General features: G+C 46.4%; 1 protein-coding gene across 4 annotated transcripts in view; it reads left to right on the forward strand.

The window, feature by feature from the left end:
• Positions 1 to 20,583, forward strand: part of LOC138580215 (alpha-2-macroglobulin-like protein 1) — a 1,347,911-nt gene that overhangs the window by 996,996 nt on the left and 330,332 nt on the right. The window lies entirely within an intron of this gene.

Here is a 20,583-nt window from a genome sequence, read left to right on the forward strand (position 1 = left end):
GCCCATGTGATCTCTTCCTCCCCATAGGAGGGGCAGGCCAGACTCACAGAGTGGACCCCCAAGGTTTTGACCTTACATCTAGGGCCCCTGTCACATGGTCATTTGCTCCACAAGCCGCACAACATCCACTGGGTCTTGGGACATAGGGAGGCTTACTATAACCAGAGTTCTGTCTAGGAGAATAACTTGTACTACCCTGAATATTCTCTTGGGACTTACCCTTGCTTTTCTTTTTCTGGCTCTTTGGGGAGGAAGTTTTATCAGAACCCCCACCCTCCTTACCTTTGTTCTTTTTCCCCTCCTCCTGCTTACCAGGAGTAGTCTTGCCCTTATGGGACACCTTGCGTGACACCCACAAATCTGCTGCACTAGCCAACTTTTTAGGATCTTTCTCCTTTGAATCAGCCAAGTGCTGCATAATCTCAGGGGGGCAAGATGCAAAAATATGTTCAAGCATGACTAAACATATATCCTCAAAGGTGGTGACCTTATAGCCTTCAACTGAGCCAGTCAAGTTTTTCAAGGAATCAGTAACATAGGACACCCAAGTGTTTCCGTCTTTCATTGTGTGCTCTCTAAATCTTTTTAAGTATTGAGCAGGTGTCTTCCCAAACTTTAAGATGAGAGTTTGCTTTTATTTTGCTAAATATCCTCTATCAGTCTTAGACATTTCCATAAAGACACTGCAGCCAGAATGGGGTAGTCGACTGAGCAGCCATGCAAACTTATCAGCATCCACAACCTCTTGGATTTTACAGCCATACTCAAATGCAGTCAGCCAGTCCATAAAGCATACTTGCCAACATTATGTGACCAAAAAGACGTAGGATTATTCAAGTTTCAAAAATAATAATTCCCATGACAATGACATCACAGGAAAATACAAAACATACATTGTTGGCACCATTGAAGCATTCTAAAATACACAACCCATCAAACCGCACAACATAGAAAAATGTTCAAATGTTACAAATGTATAATTCTGAATGGTAACTTAACACCAAATTCAATTATCTAAATTCACAGAAGGTAATCACACAGAGCTGGTAGGAAATGGCTGCCACTGATCTATAGCAGCAGCCCAGCAAGTACATATTTATTGCAAGTTGAACACTGAATGACATGGTGACTGATACTCCCCCCCTCAGTCTGATGAGCAGATGCTGTGTGATGTTGTTACACTCTGCCACTTGCCTTCACTGGTGGTTCACCTAAGGGTTGTCCCAGCAAGAGAGCAGGACAGAGTCAAGTAGCTGTCAGCTCAAGGTTATGTTGGTTATTGCTTCCATGTTTTAAGATAGGTCGTTACCCTTTACTGTTAGGTTACTACTAAGGTCACAATGTGTCCTAGGTAAGTGAAATCTGGGTAGCTTTACCAGTGCGCGACACTGTGTACCTTCAATCCTATCCCACCGCTGTACACCAATTTGTTAAGATGTATTTTTGAACTCTGACCTGGTGGTCAGAGGTTCAGAAGGCCAGCCTAGTTTCTTGGAACAGGGTAACCTTCTGGAAAAGTCAGACACATCAAGGTAGCATTGGCGGCAGTCTAGACTAGGTCTCAGGAGGGCTGAGGGTGAAAGCCCACAATGAGCACACACAGTAAATGAAACCACAAATTACTCTCAGTCAGGTGTATATCAAAAATGTATATACATTTATTAAGGCCTTCTAAGTCAAACAGAAAAGTAATTATTCAGCAGTGATAACAAAACCACCACAACAACAATCTAGCAAACATATATACAGTAACCAATGGCCAACAGGGATATTACTCAGTAGAGTTCCGCAACCTGCAAAGAACGGGGTTATACAGTGTGAATATCTCTGTGGCAGTCCTTCACAATTCACACCCTAGCTAAGAGGCAGTCCAGTCCCTAAAATGAGTGGAGCCTTGAGCTCAAAGGTACTTTTGGTGCTGGTGCACGCGATTGTGCAGTTAAGTCAAACCGGGGTCTCTTCAAGGGCCTGTAGTGACTCAGGAAGGTATGTGAGGCAGTGAAGAATAAGTTCCCACTATTCGAGGATGGTCTCCCCAGGAGGGCAGAACAGGATCCAGGAGTTGAGAATATTTTGGTAGCAAAGGCTACGTCAATAAAGAAGAGTGGACCTCAGGGGACACTTGTGTCTGAAAATGGATGGATGCACCAGGGTCCACCGGTAAGGGTGGCAAGTAATCACCGACCCTCAGTGCACTCCAGATCGAACTTCAGCAGTCGAGACCACTTCCATTGCAGGTTCAAATCCTGCAATTGCACGGCTCTGCAGCTTTCAGGGGCTGCGTTCCAGGAATGATGCCATGGCGGGACACTGGCGATTTCTCCGCTTCCGGTGAAGGGATCAGGACAGTTCCGCTGCAACAAGTCTGAGGGGGGCACAGTAGCAAGGCACCCACGGGTTCAGGCATACTCTTAATTCCAGACCTAAGAATGTGAGGTGTATGAAACTTTGCAGGAGATTGCCTTATACCCAGAGCTTACAGTCAGCAAAGGCTCAAGTCAAAACTCGAGACGACAACGGTTCCAGGGCAAAGGTCCTGTACGCGCTGGTCAGTTCACTGGGCAGTCCAGGAACACTTCTGAAAAGGCTCTTTTACAGATTAGGTTGAAAGTGTTGAGAATAGTTGGTCCACCTTTCCAATGGGTCAAAGAACCATTGCAGGCCTTCTAGGTTTGATCCGAAACAGGGGGTCCAATGGGAGAACAGGGGCGCAGAGTGCCAAACCTTCCAGCAGGTCACCAGCAGTTCCACAGATCTGCCTCTTTGGTTCCGGATACTTGGCTCCTTTACTAAATTCGATGTGAACTCAGAAGATCGACCTGGAATTGGTGTAAGATGCCTTCTCTTAGCCAAAATCTCCTTTGTGCCAAAACGAAGAGAAACCAATACGAGATCTGCTCACATACAACCATCCCAGATGTGTACCAATCACAGACCATGGTGGTCCCAGCCATTCCAGCACACCAGACATTCTGGAACCCAGGATGTGTATTCGAACTATACAGCTCCAGCCCACATTCTGGGGGCACACACAAAAGGCATTCAGAAGCCCACGAAAGCTTTAGTTTGCGTGGGGGTCTGCATGACCAAATAAGGAATTTCCTGGTTCTGCTCAACCTGGGGAAGGCAAAGGGATGAGATGGCCAAAGGACAGAAAAAAGGACCTCGTGGCATGGCCATTTTGGGCACTGGCCACTGTCCTGGGCCAAAAGCACTAAACGCGGTTTGGACCATTGAAAAGAGTTCAAAACACATAACAATTAACAGCTGCCACCAGCTCTGTCCAAGGCACACTTGTACATTCACCAAAAATCCTTCGAGGGTGTCTAGGGCCTTAAAAATGAAAAAGGAACCCCAGCGCACTGTACTGTAATGTACTTTTTGCACTGATAAAATGTTACTAAAGAATAGCAACAAAGTGAAAGACTAAGGGCCTCATTACGACCCAGGCGGTAAGTTACCACCTGGGCCGTGACTTTACCACCATGGCGTAAACTACGTTTACGCCATGGTGGTTGGCGGACTTACCGCCCCATTCCGACCTTGGCGGGGCGGTAAGTCCCCAATCCCCATTTACCCTTCCCCATTCCCATTTTTGCCCCATAGGGCATAATGGGAGTGGGGAAGGCGTTAATTACGCCACCGTAAATTACGGTGGCATAATTAACTCCATGGTCCCTTAGCGCCATGGATTTTAACACCTGCTAAAAGCAGGTGTTAAGTCCGCCATGGCGCTAAGGGACCTCGTACTTAGGCGGTAAGGGTCGGCGCTGTTTACGGCGCCGTAAACCCCTTACCGCCTGAGTTGTAATGAGGGCCTAAGTCTCCCAGTACTGACTGTCTTTTAGGCCATGTCAGTTTCCCCATAACAAAACGAGCAAAAGTCCAGCGGAGTACAGCAGAAGGCTGGGCTCCATTGGCAAAAGTCAGGCTAGGATGGTCAGACAAGAGCAAAAGGTTGGGGGGTACACAACTGGAGGGAAAATTACCCATAAATGGAGATCTGTCCTAACAGCAGGTATTTATTCCTGTTGGTGGGTTTCTTGTATACAGCTGTTTCTAGATGGCCATTCCTTCCAATCTGGATGGTTGTATCCAGGAAATGTATGCTCTTCTTGGAGTATTCCGTGGTAAACTTGATGAATAAGTGGAAGCCATTTAGTGAGTCATGAATTGTTTGAGTGTCTTCACCCTCGGTCCATATTAAGATGATGTCCTGAATAGAAAGCAGGAATGTTCATGGATTCAGGGATTGTGGTTGGAAGAACTCTTGTTAGAGGTACGCCCTCAAGACTTGCATCTTGAGTGATTTTTAAACTGAACTAACATGTTGTTGAACATTTTTCTTTGTAGTAGTTATGGGAAACTATGTACACTTAGCTATTTCAAAAAGAGGACACAAATAATACTCTAAGAATATTGAATGTAATCCATTATTGAATAACTAACATTGTCATATATGCATGCCACTCTCCTGACCCTCCTTATGGTATTGTGTGCCATACATTTACAAATAATGTATCTAGAGAAAGATTCTAATGGTTCTACATAGAGAATTAAAAGGCATTCCTGTAACACCTTTCTTTACTATTGAAAGAACAAATCTAGCATGTCTTGTTTTCTATATTTATATTTCAACTGGCACAAATTCTGTGTATTGTTGTGAATGAAAGAATACATTATGGCATTAATATCACCTTTAAAATTGACATTTAATACATAGTAGTGGTGAAAAGTGGATCTTGGAGACCTCTGAATGTTGTGGCGTGTTCTGTCCCGAAAGTTGTGATTCTATTTTTAAAATGTGTACTCTCCCAAATTAAAAACAAGTGGAACTATGTCCTCCCGGTAGGCACAGCATCTTCTGGCAACCATAAGTAGAGCCAACCTTGCTGGCTCTTGTTCCCCTTCAGCCATTAGCAGGGTGCACAGTAATGCAGGGAAAACAAAGAACCCAAATGCCATTCCAGGAGACAGCAGAAATATTGTTGCAGCTTTTCTGCATCCAACATATTGCATACAAACACATTCTAGGAAGCAGAAGACATCTACTTCAGCTTCTTGTGTATCCAATCCTTTATACTCAGATCCCATTCTAGAAATCACCTCATGTTCTTCTGAATAAAATGCACTTCATACAAATGTAATTCTGGGAGAAAGCAAAAATCCAGGCAAGTCTTTTCTTAAGCCAAAGCAGTTTCACAGATGGCCTCAAGAATACACAAGACTCAGAAAGATAGGACTAAGTCCTATATCAACAGTTATACATTCATCTGGATTCCATCAAATGATTCAAAAAATACAAATTTTAATATAGTTTCATTACAATTGAGATTTACAAATTGTCTTAAATACATGATTAAACCCTCTAAAAAGATACGTGTATCGTTATAACAATGACAAAAATCAAAAACATTCAATTCTAAAAATAACATAGAGATATTTCTGTTTTTAATCTCTATTTCAATCTCTGTTGTGTAGTTATTTTCAAATCGGAATTACGATTATCATGAATCGTTATATTTTTCTATTCTACTATTCTAATTCTATTCAGATATTAGAATTAGAACATCCCTTCAGTGGAGTTTTCAATTCACTTATGCAATTTAATTAATTAAACTGACAAAAAACTCGACATGTTTCAGTCCTCTTTGTTGATCTTGGGACTTTCTTCAGGAGTGGTCAAAATGAGGGATTTAGAGTGGGCTTCAGACAGATTTGGGGTCTTCTGGCCCTCTCTTTTGAATAGTAGTAACGGGTCTTCTTGGTGTGGGGGCTTCCTTGGCTAGCAGGCGAAAAAAGTCCACATATGTTGTAATGGCCTTAAGGACAATTCTGTCTGCTCTGGGATTTCCTAGGTGGATACCCAAGAATAGCAATGGTCTTTTCAACTGGAATATGTGCCTTCCAATTGCCCAGGCTCTGCTTGCCCTTCCCTCTCATGCCCTTGAATTCCTCTCCCTGATCTTCTATCTCCACTGAGGACAAATGTTAGAACAATGAATTGGGAGAACCATTCGTTATTGAGAAGGCAGTTTTCTATTTGTCATCTTCATCCAGAGGCACCTGCTAAAAACCTTCTGTGAGATCTAATGTGGGAATTAACTTGGCATCCCCCAGGGTCTCCCATCACCTTAGACATGAAACTGCTGCCTTGGTCTGTGAGTATTTCTGTCAGGAAGCCAACTTGGGTGAAGAATGGAATAAGCACCTTGATAATTCCCTTGGTGTTGTTGCTTCCCACGAGGAAAGTCTCCAGGTACCTGCTAGTCTAATCCAGTATCAGCAGGGTGTATTTGTTCCCAGCCATGGAGGGCTCCAGTGTCCCTTTGATGTCCATGCCGATTCTGTAGAAAGTGATTTCGATGATTGGTAATGGTTGAAGGGGACTCTCAAGCACATCATCCGAAAAAAGTATTTCTGGCAGCTGGGGCAGACTGAACAAAATTGCTTGACTTGGGCATTTGAGCCAGGCCACTAGAATTGGCTGAGAATGTTTGTCTGCATCTCCTCTTGGCTCAGGTGCTAGGCGGTCAGGTTGGAGTGGGTTAACTCTGTCACCGTCTTACAGAATTACTTTGGGACCAAGAGTAATTGGTACCTTCCCCCTTTGGATTGAAGTCTATTGTGAACAGGAGACCATTCCTGTTGGTGAAATGGGGGGTCTTCACATTTCAGCTTTGAGACTAAGTTCTTGTGGGCCTGTTCCATAAAAGGATCTGTTCTCTAAGCTTCTTCAAACTCCAATGATGTGGTGCCTGGAGCTCCTGTGGGATGGGTGTCTTCTCTTTGCCCCTCAGTCATTTACCCAAATACGCTTTTCTTCAATCTCTGGTACTAAGATCTTCTTGAGAACTAGTATGGGCTGGCTGAGATATATGACATAGGCTAGACTTCCCAGGTTAAAGAGGACTTCCTTCACCTCCCCTGAGTATTACTCACGGATGACGCCAGCTCCCACATACAGGGAATGTTTATAGGCCAATCCTAATTTGGGCATAGTCTGCATGACATTTCCTTTCCGGTACTTCCACTTTCAGACCGGGCTTGACTAGACTCTTGGCCCGTGGTGGAACTATGACTGCCTCATCCCCAAATAGATCACATCCGGCAGCCCTCTGTGTTGCACTGGCTGGGACTCTGTCAGTCTTAGCCAACCGTATTTGCCTCAACATCTTTCTTGACTGTGGGTGACCTCTGTATTGGGGTCTGAATGATGCCACAATAACTCCACGTATCACAGATGGCCTCAACAACACATAAACTCTTGAAGATAGTACATGGATTTGTATTGAGGTATTAGAGAAAGGGCTTCACAGAGGACCGTCACCCTCTCTCGCATCTACATTGGGCATTTCCTTCCCTATCACAGGTGAGCTTAGTGCCCTTTAGGAACGTGCATATGTAATGGATGGGATAACACAGATACATTCTAAGTCCAAATAACCGAACCAACTCAGGAAGATGGCAATGTACTGTTTTATTAACAATTATCTAAAACAGGGTGCTACAATGAACATTAATGGACGTACACTCGATTTCTCTCAGCGATCTTCACACAAAACATAGCTTTTATATTAAAAATACGTCAGAGGTTACGTCATACTGCGTGGCAATATGAGAAACCTACTAAGGGTCGAGAATGGCTTAAGGGGAACACCTAAGTATACTTTCTATAGGAACTTGGATTGTAATTGGCTGCCCACTATCAGGTGGAAAACATATGCCTACCTCTAAACCATATAATCTTCAGAAACATTAGATACACAGTTTCTCATTGTTTTTCAAACTATAAGGTCCTTCATTATTTGGACCACTTCAAATGGTTGGGCCACTTGTGCCAGGTCTGGAACTTTCGGTTCACTTAGCAGACCGTAAACCCAGACCCAGGGTCAAGGAGATGGGGCATGACACTACCTCCCCACCCAATTAGCCCAACATCTCTCATCGCCCATGCCTTCTACCATGAATATTGTCTTTGAACTTGGCCTTGCTAAGTATCCTTATCTTTTAGAATACATGGGTGTGCGAGCACTCGCTATCATTTTCTGGGACTCCAAATTCGAACTCTATTTTCATCCTTGGGTCACATGACAGGAGACCAGATTTGGTCAATTTTGCAGGTTTTAAGTGCTCTAAATAAATTAAACTTGGCACTCTTGATGTTCTTTCTTTGCACCTTAACAAGGGATGATTCATCATTCACCCGTTCGCTCCTTTCCAGAATAGATAGCTGACCTTGGCTGCTTCAGTTTTGACTCCAGGCCAGACAACCTTGTCTTGCAGATCCACGATTCTGCTTATTCTTGCTGAGACACAGCTTTCCCTTCCCACTTCATGAGTCCTGGCTTACTAAATTCATGATACTGATGTCCAACCTCTATACAATGGCGGCTTTGCCTGCGTTATAATCACTACATATAGCCAGCTTCTATGATGACCCGGTCTATCTTGCATTTCAGCGTATGTACAATTCTTGAATGGTTGATTTTCTGCAGCACCTTGTGCACGTGTAATCTTCTTCCTTTATATTTTGAGAGTTCACTCAATTCCTTACTTCGTCATTAGTTTCTTTAAGATCCATACATTCTCTTTAGCCAGTATCCCGAGACATTGTGCATATTTTTGGTGACGTCACTGGCTTCTTTCTCTGCTCCTTCTCATTTTCCTTCAGGGAGTTCTTCCCTTAGGTTGTCATCACTTTAGGGATACATTCGGTAGGGTTTCTCAATGGGTATCTTCTCCCAAAAACACACATGCGGTATTGGTACAACTGCAGGTGTCAAACATGGCACAATCTCAGGTCTCCAACACATGGGAGGGGCAGGGTTTCCTGCAGAGGCATGCAGCTGCTCCTCTACACCGGCATCCCCAAATTCCAAGATGGTCACTAGTGATCAATAACCCGCACTAGCTAACACCAGACTGTCTGGTTGTGATGGTCAAAAGGAAGATGCCTTACCTAGCTATCTTCTGGGATTTCATAGGTGGATCCTATCCAGGCGTACCACAAGAATAGCAGTAGTCTTTACAATTGGAATAAGTGCCTTCCAGTTGCCCAGGATCTACTTGCCCTTCCGTCTCATGCCTTAGAATATCTGCCCTGATCTTTTCTTTATCTCCTTTCAATCCCCCTACTCCACTCCTTGTTCTTTCTCCCAGCTTTCTCTCTTTCCCTTTCGATTCTGTCCCTGTCCCTCTAATGTTTTCACCCTCTCTTCTACTCCTTACTTATACCCACCACCATTCCTTACTGCTGCCACGCCTCCACTCCCCTACTACTCTCTCCTCTACTCTCTCCTCCTTCTTATTACTCTCCCTTCTCTCTACTCATACTATCTCCTACTTTCCCTTCTTACTACTCTCCACTCCTACTCTCTCCTACTCTCCCCTCCTATAACTCTCCTCTCCTCTGCACTCTCCTTCAACTTCTAGACTCTCCAGAGTGATTCTCCCAGTCAGCTTTTCCAGTCACTGTCAATCACACCCCTACATACTGTCCCTTATTCGTATTTCCTCACCTTGTATGTACCTTCACACCCAAATACCACTTTCTCTCATCAACCAATTCCTCACTTCACACACACTATCTGTAATCTTCCTCCATCCTCTTCTGTTTGTCCTTTCTCTGTCTGGTCTCTTGATCCACCTTCTCCTCCCTTGACCTCACCTGAACAACCCACACTGCCCTGAACCTTCTGCCCGTTTTTATACTAACCCTTCTCCTTCCATTGGTTCCCCCTATTCAGCTTGTTCGCCAGGCCAACTGTTCGCTTTCTTTTTCTGTCAGGGCTGCATTACAGACATCAGTAGAGTCAATTTCACAGTTCATATCCTGAACAAGTAGAGTGTTTGGAATTTGGGTTGGATGTGTGCAATGTTCCTCAGCCACTCTGCTTGTCGCCACCTCTCTCTCTGATGTGCTGCTGGCTTGGGCCTTTAACACTAGGAATCCTGGTTCTCATGGTTCTAGAGAAAAAGAGAAAAAACAATGGCCAGTACAACAGATATGGGGCAAGAGGAAGTGGTAAGTTTACCATGTAACCAGGCACAGGTCAAGGACACTGGTAGGCCTGCTGCCCCAGGTTGAGAGGAGTCCCCTTCATTCTTGACAGGGTCAGCTCACTGACCCCATCACAAATCAATCAAACTCATATCCTAGAGGTAACAGAAATTAATGTGCATTCTTCTGGATCTAAAGTAGACACTCTAACTCCAGTCATTTGATTCTTGGCAAATTGCTTTTTCTGATAGGGCCTTTAATTGTAATAGACTGTACTAGAAGAAAACTGTACTGTGTGCCTTCAAATACAATATGAATGACATGTTTCCTCTCTCATCGTCATATGTGTGATGGAGTCAGAGACCTGACCCCGTCCCAAGGCATGAAGAAGACATGGCAACTGGGGAATTCTGGCCTACCAGGACCTTCAGGCTGGAGTCGTGAGCTACCCGAAGATGGCCTAGAGTGGGAGTCGCCGAGACTCCCTCCCCTTCCATGTCATATTTCACCACAGTTGTGGAAGAACACAAATAACAGGACCAGATAGGTAATCCATGGTCCGTATTCCTTGGGCAAGGCCCCAAGTGTTCATGGGGCTGGTAGTAGGAAGGGGAAACAGATAAACTGGTAAAGACACAGAACTAACACATGAGCCAGATTACATAGTTCAACACGGCAAAGGGTTCAGTTAAGGACATTTAAAGGACTATTGGGTGGGAAGCAATCCTGAACAAAAAGGCAAACACACCATGAGCCCTACCAATCAGCAGGGCTATGAGACAGAAATAAACATTCCCTTTCACCTAAAAGGGCTGTAAATGCCCAAACCAGAAGCTGGAAGCAGAGGCAATGGCAGAAACAGAGGCAACCAGAGTTGTATCGACAGAAGATCAAGTACAAGGAGGCATGTGCAATGCCATTTCCTGAAGGAGCAGGCAGACTGCCACATGGCAGAAGGTGGAGCCTGTGTTAAGCCAGCTCTGATAACCCAGTCTCTGGCTGAACAGAAAGCCAGCCCCTGGTCCAGGGAGAGATCTGCCAAAGAGAAACTGAGCACCCAGGTCATGACTGCCAAACAGACGCTGAGTATCTGGGTTGTGATGAGACCTCGTCCTGTGGCCGCTGATATCAGATATCAGCTCTTGGTGAGACATGCTGAAGAAACCACCGTTAGCCGGTAAGTGTGGTTAAGCTCTTTATTATGTGGACCCCAAGACGAGCTCCGCCACCACAAGCTCCAGGAACTAACTGCCCGGTGTGGAATGTTGATGTCTGAATGGCCATCAACATTCCACCCGCGCATAGTCATAAACGCATTACAACATATCTTCTTCCCTTACATAACATAATGGAACAATAAGCAAAACGCAAGATTAACAACATAACTTGCTGGGAACAGAATAACCTGGCAGAAACATACCCTGCAGAATACAGCGCAGTATGTCCAAACCAAATACTAAATAAACATACATATGCATGGAAAAAACATTCATGAACATTTGGTGCACATACCTTTACCCTTAACACGGTACCTAAGAATTTTAATTTTATGAAAGTGCCACAGGATTGAAGCTGGCCCTCCTAACACACATAATCTCTAAACTTTATGGGCGGCCCACACCGCCTAGGAACACGTCCCACAGCAGCGTGCTGCACTACAACTTGCTGAGGAATTGCAATTTGAATATCCTCATTCGCTCCTGTATCTGAGGGACACGCAATATGCCCTTCATATCCAGCCATATTTCCCGGGTAGTCAACAGGATCATAATCCAAAGCAACATCCTGAGATTCCTGAGTCTCGACATTCAAATCTCCACTTGAAGCACCCGCACACTTGTCATCACTCACCACCACTCTTCTCTTACTCCAAACAGATCCATCCTCCAACCGTACATGGCCCTTCCCCACTTTCACCACTTTCCTTGAAGGCAAATATTTGCTGTTGCCCTTGTAAACATGTCTGGGATTTTTCACAAACACCGAATCCCCAGGCTTAACACACAACTCTTTCCTGAACTTCTGGGACCCAACCATAGCTTCCTGGCATGCCAAAATACTGCGCTGAATCCCATCCAGATCAACCTCACACCGACCACCACCACCCAAAGCCAAGGTTCTCAATAAGGTTCCAGCCTTCCTGCCTCTCATAAGTTCAAAAGGAGACCTCCCTGTAACTACAGAAGGAGTCCTACGATATGCAGCCAAGTGTCAACACTTCCTGCCAGTCCAAACCGTTGGCCAAAGCCAATTGTATAGCGGACTTGATGGTACCGTTCGCCCTCTCCACCAAACCATTGGCGCAAGAATTATATAAAGCCGTTTGGTAATGAGAGATGGCATGCTGATCCAGAAATTCTCTCATGGTCCTAGATGTGAATTGCATGCCATTATCAGTCACCAAATTGGCCGGTAACCCTTCACGGTCAAATACTTTTCTCAAAAAGGCAATAACTGAATCAGTAGTGACATATCCACACGCAGCCACTTCAATCCACCTAGACGTATAGTCCACCAACACCAACAAATATCTACACTCGGGCTGAAGACACTCAAAAGGACCCATGATGTCCAAGGCCAATTTGGTCCAGACCTGTTTAGGAACATCCACCGGATGTATGGGTTGAGGGTGTAACACCTTGCTCTTATCACTAATAGAACATGCCTGACAATTTTTCACCATTTGCTCCACCTCCTTGTCCATAGACGGCCACCAGTAATCTTTCCTAAGTCTCCTCTTGGTAAGAGAACGACCCAAATGCCCAGCATGTGCCAACTCAACAATTTTACCCCTGAGACATACAGGAGGTATCAACTTGAGCCCCCTGGAAACACACCAGGGACCCACAGCCAACTCATGCAATACTTGGGAATAGCCCTTTCCCTCCGGTCTATCCTGCACAGCCCGCCATCCTTTTATGAGACCTTCCCTGATCCATTTCAACTCCACATCACTCTCTGACTCAGCATCCCACACTGACTTCTCCACAGCGGAAGCAACATATGCGAACTGACATTCCTGCAAATCCTCCTCTTTCTCCAAATCTCCCTGACCCTGACTGTCTCCCTCCACTACAGGCAAACGGGACAAACAGTCCACCACTACATTAAATTTTCCTGGAAAATAGTGCAAGGCAAAATTGTAGTCCTGCAACTCCACCGATCACCTCGCAATTCTTGGTGACACTGCCACAACACCTCTGGTAGAAAACACCTGCACCAAGGGTTTGTGGTCCGTCCTGATTATATATGGGATGCCCCACAAAAATGTCCGAAAATGCTTTGAGGCCCACAGCACCGCCAAAGCCTCCTTTTCAATCACTGAATACCTGCTTTGCACCTCTCTAAGAGTCCTTGACGCAAAAGCCACAGGCTTCCATTCACCATCCAACCATTGTTCCAGCACCGCACCCAAACCCACATCACTAGCATCCACCGTAAGTACAGTCCTGTTTTTTGGATCAAATGATTTCAAGCATGGGGCATTCTCCACATTTCTCTTAACCAGTTCAAATTCTGCCCCACATTCCTCCGACCACACAAATCTAGCAGACTTTTTCATGAGGGCCCTCATGGCCACAGTTTTTTCAGCATAATTGGATATGAACTTAACATAATACTCTGCAAGTCTAAGGAAGGCCCTTAGCTGGTCTTTATTTGACGGACCAGGAGTGTCCCTCAAAGCTTGTACCAATTCAGCCTTAGGACTCACACCCTCCGAACTTAATGTATGACCTAAATAGGTAACTTCCTCCACTTCCACTTGACATTTAGCCAATTTCACAGTCAGACCTCTCTCCTTAAGAACACACATCACCTTCCTCACTCTGACATCATGTTCTTCTCTGCTACTACCCCACACCAGGATGTCATCCTGAAAATAACTTACTCCGGCCAATCCGCCAAACATCTGCTGCATTGACGGTTGAAATACTGCAGAGGCCGAAGCAAGACCAAACGGCATACGACAGAAACGGTATGCCCCAAAAGGAGTCACGAATGATGTAAGCGGCCTAGAATCAATGTGCAGGTCAATTTGTTGATAAGCAGTAGACAAATCAAACGTTGAATAAAACTTGGTATCCCCCAATGTCAACAACAACTCGCTGATGTTCGGCAAAGGGTGCCGATCCACCCAAATACTGGAATCCAACTCCCGAAGATCTACACACATTCTAATGTTTCAATCAGCTTTCTTGACTAAGACCACGGGAAACAACCACTCGGATGACTCAATTGGTTCTATTATATCAGCCGTCTGTAGCTTGGTCAACTCCGCTTCCAATCCCTTCCTTGCTGACACTGGCACTCTCCTCACTGTGTGTAGCTTAGGCACAGCACCCTTCTTTAACACAATGCGATGGGTAAAACCCCTGAGCTTACCAAGGGTTTCCGAAAATACTTCAGGAAACTCACCCATGAGCAACTCTGGTGTAATTATGGCACTATTCACAGCCCCCTCTGTCACACTTAAAACAGGAATTTCCTTACCAGGATGAATTTGCATTCCCAAAGCCGCTTGTTCATCCCAACCCAACACACTGGTACCCTTAGATGCTACATACAATTTGGCCAGTGCCTGCCTACCATTGAACGAGAAATTGGACCAACTGTAGCCCAGTACATGAATGGGATTCTGCCCATAGGCACACGGCTTGATATCCGAAACACACAAAGCAGAGATTTGCTTGCCCAATTCTCCCTGATACACCTCTGGAGCCACTAAAGTATAAGGTGACCCTGAATCTACCAACATATCCACGGGATGATCATCAACCAACACTGGAACCCAGGGGCCCTTACACACACTCCCATCCACATGCAAAATCACTGCTTGTTCCGGTCTGCCACCCAAAGCACCTTCTTGTAATACTGTGGAATCATCCGGAATAACATTAGCCACCACCTGCACTTTGCACATGCGTGCATAATGGCCCACCCGTTTACATTTCCTGCACTCCACATTCCCAGCAGGACACAGCTTGGAATCCGCTACATGACTGGACCAACCACAATTCTTACACACATCCTTGCCCTTAGATGATTTGCCACCCTGGCCATTAGACCTATCAACCATTTTTTTGTTCTTTGGGATCACGGCATGAACCACCTCCCTTGACCCATCCCTCTCAGTCACTATTTGTACACTTGCCCTGGAGGCCTCAATTGCCCTTGCAATCTCCAACACCTTCTCTAAGGGCGGATCGCTCTCAATCCACAACCTTTCTCTGATCTTCTGATTCAAGGTCTTCATCATATCTTGGTCCCTGATGTGCTCATCCAAATTACCCGGAAACCCACAAGTGGCCATCAGTGCCCGTAACGCTGTCACATATGTATCTATGCTCTCCGTGGACCCTTGTGCCCTAGAAAAGAATTTATAACGCTCCAAAACCACATTAACCCTTTTCCCAAAGCGAGTTTGCAACTTCTTCAGAGCAGTCTCATAAGTACTTATGACCACCTCCCCCTCACCACCACCTGGAACCATCACATTCTCCCCAGGCAGGTGACAGAAAACTCTCAACCCTCAGTACCAAGACAATTCAGTAGTGCAGCCTCCTTCTCATCGTCGCTGAACTTGGCACCGCCAGCAGCTCCCAAAATACACTTTGAAGGCATCCACCCACTGATCCCATGGAGCAGTAGGTTCACCAGGGCTTGGAAGAAAAGCCGGAGGAGGCCTCGCAGCCGTGTGCATCATGTTGACAAGAGTACCAAACAGTGCCTCCCCAGGAAATCCAAGAAGGATCAGTCAACAAAACAGGCAAAGTACTGCTGTTCATTCTCCTAACAGAAAATCGCAAACTGCAGCACTGTATACAGCCAGACCAGCACCTGCAGCATCCAAGTATTCTGTGCGAACTAGGAAGTCAATCCAGTGTAATGCAACAAAGGAATATACTTATTCCCAGACTGCAGATCGCACACTACAGCACCCTCAAGCAGCCATGCCAGTGCCTACAGTATCAAAGTACCGGGTGCCGTTCAGAAAAACAATCCAGTGCATGGCGAACAGGGAATAAGTATATTCTCCCCGAGTCTCTCCGCGGCACTCCAATACCGACATGGACACCCAAAACTGGCTCCGCCTCCTGATGGCAGCACCTACCGGGTGACAAGCAGCGCGGCCGTGGTGTTAATCAAAGTACGCCTCTCAGTTAGCAGCAGCCAATCCGCTTGCTACCATACGGAAGCTGAGCTGCTAGCTCCACCTCCGGATAGTGGCGCCTGATGACCAAATCCAAGGAGAGCAGTGGCGGACATGATCCTGGGCCACCCTTCCTCCGCCGACTTCCTCCGCCGACCAGGATCCAATCCGGCTGCCGCAACCGAATGTTGCAGCCACGCTTGAACGTCGGGGGCCCTCCAGATCCGCGAGTTACCCTTTGTGCAGCGGACGAACAACCGTACACAGTCCCGCCTGCAGAGCTGTTCCAATACCCTTCAGCCGATTAGACTTCGGCCAGTCCCAACTGCCACTGCAGCCAGCAACGCAGCCCAGACGCTGCACAGCCGGCCACAGCTCGCCAGACTTCCAACAGCGAGGCAGAATGGGACAGCCCCGGGCCGCAGAAAGCAGGACCGCCCACCGCCCCAACTCCAGGGGCACCAGGGGCCTCGAAGTCCAGGCGCTCCAATCCCGCTGAGTGCCCGGTGCACCCGCTGTTCCGCGGTATGAGGGGGGCCGCTCCGATTCCGATCCCCAGCACTCTCCCTGCACTCCGGGCACGTCTGAGGCCTCCCGGCCAGGAAACCAGGCCACAGCCGACAGCGCGACAGCAGACAGCCGTGCGGATGCAGCGGGAGGGAAAAGAAAACACACGTGGAGCCGGGGGTCCGCACTAATCCTCGTCGCCACTGAAGAAACCACCGTTAGCCGGTAAGTGTGGTTAAGCTCTTTATTATGTGGACCCCAAGACGAGCTCCGCCACCACAAGCTCGAGGAACTAACTGCCCGGTGTGGAATGTTGATGTCTGAATGGCCATCAACATTCCACCCGCGCATAGTCATAAACGCATTACAACACATGCCTTTGTGAAGACTGATATCAGGTTGTGGTGAGACTTGCCTATGTGAATACTGATACCAGGATGAGGTGAGACCTACCTATGGGAATTCTGATATCAGGTCGTGAGGAAACCTGTTTTTGGGAAAGCTTATAAAAAAAGGCACTGGTGGAATGTATCCCAAGGAGGAGGCAAGGTCATGAAGATCCTACATCAGGGTGGAGGTAAAACCAACATCTCAGCAGGCAAGGCTGAGAAATGCAATCTGGAAGTGAAACCAGAAGCTGAGACACAAGGGATCTGGAATATCGGTTTGAAAGATTTGAGTAAACAGAAGAGCAAGGGGAGTCCAAACTGTGAGTACACCCTGGAAAGGCTTTGTTACTATGGAGTTAATCCCCCATTCCAAGGGCAGGAACGGGGGTGTAACGGCTGGCAGCCCAATTTATCGACCTGAGCGAAACAAGGGTGGATAACGAGGGCTCCGGTCCATTACCCCAGGTTCCAGCACTTGGCACAGGGCATTAAGGCTATTAACACGCTGGGTTGCCAAAGCGGTAACACAAAGTGCGAAAAAAAAGGGTTTTCCTTCGTTCAACAGGATGCCGCGCGCATCTCGTTGAACAAAGGAAAATACTTTTCCAAGATGGCTGCCATGGAAAGGGAAAGCAGGGCTCCGTACAGAGCCCCTCTTCCTTTTCCATGGCAACCAGCGGGAGCCAAGAAGATGTAGTGGCTGCGGCGGCAAATGACACTGCAGCTGAAATAAGGTTAATGTTGTGTGGCAAGAGTTCAAAAACAAAAAAGAGGGACTGAGGGTGAGAGAAAGATGGTAACGGGGAACCAGCCACCAGGCAGCTTAGAACGCAGGCTGAGAATGTAGGTTTCAGCCCACTTTCCTAGCCACCTGATTGGCTGGCTCCCCCCACCAGGGTGCTAATATGTGTTCAAGACTAGGAATTACTTTTTAGAGTAGGTTTGAACTTTCTGTTGTCCGCATCCTTGTGATCTTGTGTTGTAAATTAGGAAGTCCATTAGGAAGAAGTATTTATTAGATTTATTAGATTAGGTTGAACACAGAAGGCGGTGGACACTTAAAGAATACTTCACTTTACATTGGCCCTTTCCTGACACCGTTTATATTTAGAAGTCACACTTCAGTTCTAGAGACTCCAAGTCCATATAGGCATTCGGCTTGAGTCTTACCTTGAAAATCACATCAATTAATTACATGTCGCTTGGCGTTCACCACAGAAGGGCACTAATTCCGTTATGCAGTAAAAGAAGCACTATAATGAGTAGACTGGGAACAAAAAGAGACCCTGGATTTGTTTTCCAAGTGACCAGAAGCGGATATAGCATCTTAATTGTGTTGTTTGCATGCCGAAATGCAAAAGATTCTGAGTGCACTAAGAAAAAAGAGGCCCATGGTGGAGATGCCCACCAGGAAATCTCTGGGCTTCCCTGTAGGCCAATCCGGCACTGAGCCCTTCATGCCTAATACAGTGAGAGGGCATTGTATCCCTTATAAAGTGAGAGGGTCACTATATCCCTTATGCAATGAGAGGGACACTATATCCATTATGCAGTGAGAGGGACACTATATACATTATGCAGTGGGAGGGTCCCTATATCCCTTATACAGTGAGAGGGTCACTATATCCCTTACACAGTGAGAGGGACACTATATACATTATGCAGTGGGAGGGTCACTTTATCCCTTATACAGTGAGAGGGACACTACATCCCTTACACAGTGAGAGGGTCAATATATCCCTTACACGGTGCAAGGGTCACTATATCCATTATGCAGCGAGAGGGACACTATATACATTATGCATTTCGAGGGTCACTATATCCCTTATACAGTGAGAGGGTCACTATATCTCTTATGCAGTGAGAGGGACACTATATCCATTATGCAGTGAGAGGGTCACTATATCCCTTACACACTGAGAGGGGCACTATATCCCGTATGCAGTGAGAGGGGCACTTGATCCCTCATGCAGTGAGAGGGCCACTATATCCCTTACAAAGTGAGAAGGACACCATATTCCTTATGCAGTGAGAGGGTCAATATATCCCTTATACCGTGAGAGGGTCACTATATCCATTATTCAGTGAGAGGGACACTTTATCCATTATGTAGTGAGAGGGACACTTTATCCCTTATGCAGTGAGAGGGGCACTATATCCCATATGCAGTTAGAGTGGCACCGTATCGCTCATGCAGTGGGAGGAACACACTATCCATTATACATTGAGTGGGTCACTATATCCCTTATGCATTTAGAGGGTTACTATATCCTTTATACATTGAGAGGGTCACTGTATCCCTTATGCAGTGAGAGGGTCACTACATCCATTATGCAGTGAGTGGGACACTTTATCCCTTACGCAGTGAGAGGGGCACCATGTCGCTCATGCAGCCGGAGGGGCACAATATCTCATATACAATGATAGCAATACTATATCCCTAATAAAGTGCGAGGGGCACTATATCCATTATACAATGAGGGGGGGCGCTATGTCCCTAACACAACGAGCTGGGTCCTACAGCTACAAAAATAAAGGACAAAGAAATGAACCAGGCACTGTGTCCTGCGTGGATATCCCTATCACAGCGAGCTGGGGCTCCTATCCCTGTGACTGAAAGACTATACAAGAGGGAATCCCACAAGAATAATAATAAAGGGAACACAATACTGGAAGACAAAACAAGCGAGGCAGGCACTGTACCCTGGGTAGATTGCACATAGCGAGGGGGGTGCTGGGTCCCTGAAACTGTGCTCTGAGTCAGGGAGTGGTTGGGTAAGGTATCTCTGAAGTCCAACGAGGGACTGAATGCTATGTTCTGAGAAGTGATGGGGGGAGATCAGAACCCCCAGGCAAGATTGGGGCCTTCTATGCACTGTAGTGTGTCCCATTCCTGCACCGCACCTTTTAAGTGTTCCCTCGCCCCTATATGCATTTATCCTGGTGTATTCCAACCTCCATCTGACAAACAAAAACGGTATCTCTTTGCGTCACGTGAGTCAGCTGATCTGCCACAATTGACATCCTGGTTTCCATAATCTGTTTCCTGCTGATACCACCCACCAAACCCACCAGCACCTAATTTTTCGAAATGTTCCTTCAGTTAATGTTAACTGTCATGCAATCTATTGCTCCTTGGCGATAGGTACACACTGGTCCTCATTACAAGTTTGCCGGTCCGGTAACACCGGCAAACTACGAGGTCTGCGAGCGGGTGCCTTTCTGCCCGCCAGGTCTGACCTCGGGGGCGGAACGGCACCCGCTAGCAGACCTTGATGGATGCACCGGCACCATTCATGAATGGTGCCGGTGCATCCGTCTTCCCCGTTACCATTAAATCCAATGAGATGCAAATGGGAATGGTGATTAATCATTTCCGGCGCCCGGGAATGGGCAATTACCTGGTCCGCTGGGGCTGTAATGCCCTGGTAATTTCCCATTCCTGGGCACCGGAAAATTCATGACTCCGGCAGCAGTAGTGCCAGTATTTACCGGCATGGCTAACGCCAGAGTCTAATAGGACATGTCAGATT

The sequence above is a fragment of the Ambystoma mexicanum genome, chromosome 3p (genome assembly GCF_040938575.1).
Source record: "Ambystoma mexicanum isolate Mex_15411 chromosome 3p, UKY_AmexF1_1, whole genome shotgun sequence".
In the NCBI taxonomy this organism is placed as follows: Eukaryota; Metazoa; Chordata; class Amphibia; order Caudata; family Ambystomatidae; genus Ambystoma; species Ambystoma mexicanum.